The following is an 8,507-nucleotide window of genomic DNA, read 5'->3' on the forward strand; positions in this document are numbered from 1 at the left end:
TATAACAGTGGCAGAGGATTGGGGGAAAGAATCCACTCCTAAATGGCGTGACCGAATGAAACAGTGGCTAGGTCTGTATCCAGACCGTAGTGCGCCATTTGGTGATGTCTGCTCTAGAAGAATTTTCTAGAAATAGTGTTGAGGGTTAATCCCTGGATTATGAATATTTATATGACCTCTGGAATATTCAGTTCAGTTTTGGGCACTAATTCACAAAAAGAACATTGAGGAACTGGAGAAAGTACAGAGAAGGGCAACCAAACTGATACGAGGCATGGAGGAGATCAGCTATGATGAAAGATTAGAGGAACTGAATTTATTCTCTCTTGAGAAGAGGAGATTAAGGGGGGATATGATCAACATATATAAATACATCAGTGGTTCATATAGTGAACTCGGTGTAGAGCTATTCACCCTGAGGTCATCACAGAGGACAAGGGGGCACTCTTTACGTCTGGAGGAGAAGAAATTTAATCTCCAAACAGGGAAAGGTTTCTTCACAGTATGAGCTGTGAAAATGTGGAATAGACTCCCTCAAGAGTTGGTTCTGGCCAGCTCAGTGGATTGCTTCAAAAAAGGCCTGGATTCTTTCTTGGATACACAGAATATAACTGGATACTAACATTTATAGGTAAAGTTGATCCAGGGAATATCCGATTGCCTCTCGGGGGATCAGCAAGGATTTTTTTTCCCCTGCAGGAGCAAATTGGATCATGCTTTTGCTGTTTTTTTTGCTTCTTCTAGATCAACTGTGGGTATAGGATTATAATTGGATGAACTATTGTCTTTTTTCAGCCAGACTAACTATGTAACCTCAGCCAATCCTTGGAAGGGAGGCTCAGAATGTGTGGCTCAGGAGAAGATAAATGTTTAGGAGGGTCTGATCAGAGGTCTCTCTCTCTCTTGGGTTCTCCTCTCTGGAGGTAGCCTGTGTGCTGCAGAAAAGCTGCTGGTGTTAGGCCTCAGCATGTGCTAAGGCTGAGGGCCTGGAGGAAGCTGGACTTAAAGAAACTTGCTGGAAGACACCACCTGTGTAAGCTGGGCTAGAGAGGACATGCTTTCACTGGAAAGTATTGCAGGGAAGCTGGTTGGGAGCTGCTCTGGGTATTGTAGGTAGGACCTTGCTTAGAGCACCAGGTGTGCAAGTACACTGAGGGTTGGACACCATATTTTGCTGCAAGGTTTGTGACTGCTTGCATACAGTTGCAGACTAGCTGGCTTCCGGGGGCAGACTGACCATTTGGAAACTCAGCACTGCCCGAGGGCCCGGGGTCAGTAGGGGGCCCCATGAGATGCCCCTGGTACCTTTTTCATAGGCTTTTTTGAGTTTGGGCAAGGACACAGGGGCCCCATGAGTTGTCAGTCTGCTCCTGGCTGGCTGTCCCTTCTACTTCCTGTATTACAGGAAGCTGCTACTTAAGGACTAAATACTGCTGGAAAAGAACATTGCTTGAGAATTTGTCCTGTAATACCTGCACGCCTGATTAAGAGTAAGTATGAGTTCAAGAAGGGCCACGATTAGAACTCATGGAGCTCTATAGAGCCCACCTGACAGGGCCAGGATTTAAAGTGGTTGTAAACCTCAGACATGAGATATGAACAAAGCAGATTCCTCTATAGTGTGTGCTTGTGTCAATCCAAAGCACTAAGTGTCATTTCTATCTGCTGTTTTCTTTCTCTGCTATGTGCATTAATCACTTCTGACAGGTTTTCCTGACATCAAAAGCACAGGGGATGGGGGGGGGGGGGCCTCCAGCAGATTGACAGCCTCAGCTCTGTTCCTGTGAGCTGTGTGGAGGGGTGTGTGTCCTTTCCCTCCAATCAGGTCTCAGAGCTCCTCTCACTGAGCTCTGCAGAGTGTAACTTCAGCTCTCTGCCCCCTTTTTTCGGAACTCTCTGACAAGCTATATAAATTCAGCACTTATGTAAGAACAGGTACAACTTATGTAGAATTTGAATATATAAATTGTGCCGCGCTCCTGTGTATAAATAATTACAATATTCACTATTTCAAATGACAATCCAAAGTAAAAAAAAAAAAAAAATGATATACAGTTGCAAGAAAAAGTATGTGAACCCCTTGGGATTACGTGGAGTTTTGCATGAATTGGGCATAAAATGTGCTCTGAACGTCATCTAAGTCACAACAATAGAAGAACACAGTCTGCTGAACATAATACTACACAAACATTAGATGTTGCCATGGTTTAAATGCACATAACATGTAAACATTCACAGTGCAGGGAGGAAAAAGCATGTGAGGCCCTAGCTTAATGACTTCTCCCAGAGCTAATTGGAGCCAGGAGTGAGCCAACCTTGACTCCAATCAGTGTGATGATATTGGATGTGTTGCTGACAGCTGTCCTGCCCTTAAAAAACACACACCTGTTTTGGGTTTACTGGTTTCAAGAAGCACTGTCTGATGTGAACCATGCCTCGCAGAAAAGAGCTCTCAGAAGACCTACGATCAAGAATTGTGGACTTGCATGAAGCTGGAAAGGGTGACAAAAGTATCTCCAAAAGTCTTGATGTTCATGTGTCCACGGTAAGACAGACTGTCTATAAATGGAGAAAGTTTAGCACTGTTGCTCCTCTCCCTAGGTGTGGTCGTCCTGTAAAAATGACTGCAAGAGCACAGCGCAGAATGCTGCATGAGGTAAAGAAGAATCCCAGAGTGTCAGCTAAAGACCTACAGAAATCTCTGGCACATGCTAACATTTTTGTTGACACATCTACAATAAGGAAAACATTAGACAAGAATGGAGTACATGGGAGGACACCACAGAGGAAGCCATTGCTGTCCAAATAGAATATTGCAGCACGTTTGAAGTTTGCAAAAGAGCACCTGGATGTTCCACAGCACTACTGGCAAAATATACTGTGGACAGATGAAACCAAGATTGAGTTGTTTGGGAAGAACACACAACACTATGTGTGGAGAAAAAAAGGCACAGCACACCAACATCAAAACCTCATCCCCACTGTAAAACATGGCGGAGGGAGCATCATGGTTTGGGGCTGCTTTGCTGCCTCAGGGCCTGGACAGATTATTGTCATTGATGGGAAAATGAATTCCAGAGTTTACCAAGGCATTTTGCAGGAAAACATACGACCATCTGTCCGCCAACTGAAGCTCCGCAGAGGATGGGTGATGCAACAGGACAATGACCCAAAGCATACAAGTAATTCAACAAAACAATGGCTGCAACAGCACAGAATATGCCTTCTGGAGTGGCCCAGTCAGAGTCCTGACCTCAACCCGATTGAAATGCTGTGGCATGACCTTAAGAGAGCGATTCACACCAGACATCCCAAGAATATTGCTACACTGAAATAGTTTCTGAAGAGGAGTGGTCCAAAATTACTCCAGATCATTATGCAGGTCTGATCTGCAACTACAGGAAACGTTTGGTTGAGGTTATTGCTGCCAAAGGAGGGTCAATCAGTTATTAAGTCCAAAGGTTCACATACTTTTTCCTCCCTGTACTGTGAATGTTTACATGTTATGTGCAATTAAACCATGGCAACATCTAATGTTTGTGTAGTATTATGTTCAGCAGACTGTGTTCTTCTATTGTCGTGACTTAGATGACGTTCAGAGCATATTTTATGCCCAATTCATGCAAAACGCCACGTAATCCCAAGGGGTTCACATACTTTTTCTTGCAACTGTATATACTTATATCTAGTGTATAAAATACAATTATCTTCTGCTTATAACATCATAAATAAATACCGCATACTGTGCTGGTGACAATAGTAAATAGTGATAAAAACAATATATATGAAAAAGTGCTCATAGACAGTCCTCTTTCAATTTAAATTATGATGGTGCAATGCCGCTCCCATAATCCACGTGCAGTGTGATTTTATTATGCGCTCACCTCAGGTTTTGCCTTATAAAAAGGCAAAACTAGCTTTTTGTCCTTATAGGGCTGCTGGGATGATCCTCCTGCTTAGGATATTCCTGATGGCAAATGGGATGATTATGCTCGATCTTAATCCACCTGGGATCTCTGGAGTGATTATGCCTGCTGCTGATCAGGATTTGATGGCTGGATGGATATTTCGCTTTTCCTTCCAAAGGTCTCCTTCCTCCTATACTGATTTCTCTCCAATATATCACAGGATGATTGTATGAAGAAACAAAACCATCATAGTGCTTTATCCTTTTAAAAGTAAGGCTTTATTTGCTGCTGCAAGTTCCACACAGAGTTTTTAGCATAGGCTTCAGAGTAAGGCAGTTTCAGCCTGTCCTGCAGTTTCTGCTATGTTTGCCGTGCTGTGCTGTGTCCAAGACAACGTCGTGATGTCAGAGCCCCTCCCCTACGCGTTACGTCACCAGGTCACGTGACTTCATCAGGGGGATAGCCGCAGTATAAAATTTAGTGTTTGGATCCTAGTCTGAACCCACCTGAGAGATTCCACCACACATGGAGAATGTCTCTGCTGTACATTTGCAAGCAGCTGTGTCAACACACTTTAGCAAAGAAAACGTCAGCCAGTTAGAGTTTACATCTACAGTGCCTTAAAAAAGTATTCATACCCCTTGAAATTTTTCACATATTTACATGTTACAACCAAAAATGTTCATTTATTTTATTTGGATTTTAAGTGATAGACCAACACAAAGTGGCACATAATTGTGAAGTGGAAGGAAAATGATAAATGGTTTTCAAAATTATTTACAAATAAATATCTGAAAAGTGTGGCGTGCATTTGTATTCAGCCCCTTTACTCTGATACCCCCAACTAAATTCTAGTGGAGCCAATTGCCTTCAGAAGTCACCTAATTAGTAAATAGTGTCCACTTGAGTATAATTTAATCTCAGTATAAATACAGCTATTCTGTGAAGCCCTCAGAGGTTTGTTAGAGAACATTAGTGAACAAACAGCATCATGAAGGCCAAAGAACAAACCAGGCAGGTCAGGGATAAAGTTGTGGAGAAGTTTAAAATAGGGTTAGGTTATACAAAAAAATATCCCAAGCTTTGAGCATCTCACGGAGCACTGTTCAATCCATCATCTGAAAATGGAAAGAGTATGGCACTACTGCGAACCTACCAAGACATGGTCGTCCACCTAAACTGACAGGCCGGGCAAGGAGAGCAACAATCAGAGATTCAGCCAAGAGGCCCATGGTAACTCTGGAGGAGCTGCAGAGATCCACAGCTCAGGTGGGAGAATCTCTCCACAGGACAACTATTAGCTGTGCACTCCACAAATCTGGGCTTTATGAAAGAGTGGCAAGAAGAAAGCCATTGTTGAAAGAAAGCCATAAGAAGTCCCATTCCCTGTTTTCTGGAAGCTCAGACAAGCTGTATATATTCTGCACTTTGAATGGATGTAGAGAAGAGAAAGCTGCAGATAAACAGGTACAACTTACGTAGGAGGACTTGTTTCATCTCTATGTATCACCTCACTGGTAATTGAGTCCACGGTTTTGCACCCTGCTGGAGCAAGATGCAGCCCTCTTTTGTAGGAACTGGCGCCCCCCATGCTTCCTTCTCAGTTTGACAGCTGGGTGCTGGGGTTGTGTTTGTGGTCTTGATCCTTTCCTTACCACCGGTGAGTGGATGGGGAGTGTGGGGCAGCTGGCTATGGCTTCAGTTCCATTTACTCACCCCCTACCCCACAAAGAGGGAAACACAGGTTTGAGTTTGTTAACAGAACAAATTCATCATAGACATCAAGAGAATGACCACATCTTCCACCCGTCACAAAGTGGTAAGGTTCACAGATGACCTGTCCTCTTTACTACTCACCCTGATAGTTCACTACCGAAGTTGACAAGAGCCGTAGATGATTGTAGTACCTTATTAAATTTTAAATTAAATCTTAAAATAAATCTCTCATAGTTGGACGTGCTGGTTATTGACAGTTCCTCACATGCTATCACAGTGTGAGTGAAACAGAGCTGGTATCCAACAAGTGTGTCAGGGGACATGTACACAGATAATCAGAGCACTGATTATCAGTGCTGCCAATCAGTGCCGCCTATTAGTGCCCATCAGTGCTGCCTATCAGTGCATCCTCATCATTTCCGACTATCAGTCCTCAAGAGTGCCGACTACCAGTGCCCATCAGTGCAGCCTTATCAGTGCCTCCTCACCAGTGCCCATCGGTGCAGCCTGTCAGTGCCCATCAGTGCTGACTATCAGTGCCTCCTCACCATTGCCTATCAGTGCCCATCAGTGCAACCTCATAAGCACACATCAGTGAAGGAGAAAAAATACTTAAAAATATAAAAATATTTGCAAAATTTATAACAGAAACTTTAAAAAAGTTTTGTTTTTGTTTTTCAAACTTTTTGGTCTTTTTTCGTTTGGCACCAGGGGAGAGCAATTCCTATTGCCTGACACCCCGCACATGCAGTACAATGGTCTGACAGTTCGGTTGGCAGTAAAAACATCTATGACAGTTATCATTCTTGTTATGCCTTGAATGCAACTGTTTTGGAAACCAGTTTAATTGATAGGTTTAGTTGTGCTTTTAATGTGGTTGTAAACCTCGGACATTAAATATGCACAAAACATATCCCTCTATTGTGTGAACTTGTCTCAATTAAGAGCACTGAGTGTCATTTCTGTCTGCTGCTTCATTCCTCTATTATCAGCATGAATTATAATCAAATGGTGACCAGGAAGGGACCTCCAGCAGATTGACAGCCTCAGATCTGTTCCTGTGAGCTGTTTGGAGGGGGGGGGTGTCCTTTCCCTCCAATCAGCTCTCAGAGCTCTCCTCACTGAGCTCTGCAGAGTGTAACTTCAGCTCTCCACCCCATTTTTCTGAACTCTCAGACAGGCTTTATAAATTAGGGACTTTGAACGGCTGTAGAGAAGAGAAAACTACAGATAGACAGATACAACTTATGTAGGAGGATTTGTTTCATCTCTGTGTATCACCTGAGACCAGTCACTTTACTTGGCAAATGTAGAGGTTTATAACCAGCAAATTCACACTGTATACCTACTAAATCACAGAATCACCATTTTTTTACAAGATTTATTTGAAGTGTACAGAACCTATACTTCATTCACTCCAATGTCGGGCAGCGCGATGCACTGTGTTGTGTTGCTGGTGTTGCTAAGTGAGGTAGCGTTCACAAGTCAGTAGTAAGTGATACTGAGTGTACAGTTGTAAGGCAAAGTTCAGAGGTCTGGAGTAAAAGGCACAGAGCTCAGAGGTCAATAGTGTGTGACCATCTATCCCACAGTACATGGTGAAATTCTGGACCCCTGTGCCTACTGCACATGCTCCAATTCAGCAAGGTACACTCAAGTGATCTGTGACATCCAAAACTTAATTCTTATCAGAAATAATTTTTAAGGGGTAGGAGCTTCCGGGAAAGACCAATATGAACCCCAACTACAAAAAAGCCTGATTAAAGCTCAAGAAACCCTCCCTTCTCATAATACATGAAATTTAAAGAATGAAGCAAAGGAGGATGAGGCTGCTGTGACCTTTGAAAAATAGCATATACACTTTACACATAAACTGTTAAGAACACACCATAGTGAAATTAAAAGCCCCCTTCTATATCTACAAGATATGCAAAAACCATAATTTTCTCTAAATACACTGCACAGTGGCTAAATGGTTAGCAACTCCGCCTAGCAGTACTAGGGTCGTTGGTTTGAATCCCTACCATGGTACCACCTGCCTGGAGTTTGCATGTTCTCCCTGTGTCTGCGTGGGTTTCCTCCCACACTTCAAAGACATGCTGGTAGGTTAATTGGATCCTGTCTAAATTGGCCCTAGTATATGTATGTATGAATGTGAGTTAGGGACCTTAGATTGTACACCCCTGATGTGAATGTACAATATATATGTGGAAAGCGCTGCGTAAATTGACGGCACTATATAAGTACCTGAAATAAATAAATGTGAATTAAGAAGCAATATATACATGTGGTATTTTTTTTTTAAGAATTTGAGTGTTAATAAAGTGTATATGCTAGATTTAAATGCTAACAGCCGCCTCCCTTTCTTTATTTTTTATATTTCTTTATAGTATATTTTATGTATTATGAGTAAAATGTTGGGGAGTTTGTCAGATTTTTTTTTGGAGTGGGGTTACGTAACAATTAACCCCACGGCTGTTGTGGAAGGAAGCAAGTGAGAACTGAACCCTACAGCTGTCGGGTATCTTTGTTATGTTAACCAGAGGGTGCTACCAAAGCATCCGCTGTTTACTTGACAACTGTCATCTTGCAGGAGGAGGAAAGGATGTGTCACCCAATCCTTCACCCCTGTTGTTCTTACAAGACCCCATCTCCTTCAAACAAGCGATAGAGCTGCAACAAAGATCCAACTAGAATGGGGCCAACTATCCCATTTGACTCCTTCCCCAGACAGAGAACCTGTGTATCCCCATGTTGTGCAATGTCTGAGAGCAAAGTGTTCCCCCCATTGCACCCATGGATGATACGCCACTGTATAGCATTATATAAAATGGGATCAAGCCCATCACCCAGCTTTGTGGAGATATTCCCACCTGTTAGGCT

The sequence above is a fragment of the Staurois parvus genome, unplaced genomic scaffold (genome assembly GCF_062004578.1).
Source record: "Staurois parvus isolate SC_StPar_1 unplaced genomic scaffold, SC_StPar_1.0 ptg001003l, whole genome shotgun sequence".
NCBI lineage: Eukaryota > Metazoa > Chordata > Amphibia > Anura > Ranidae > Staurois > Staurois parvus.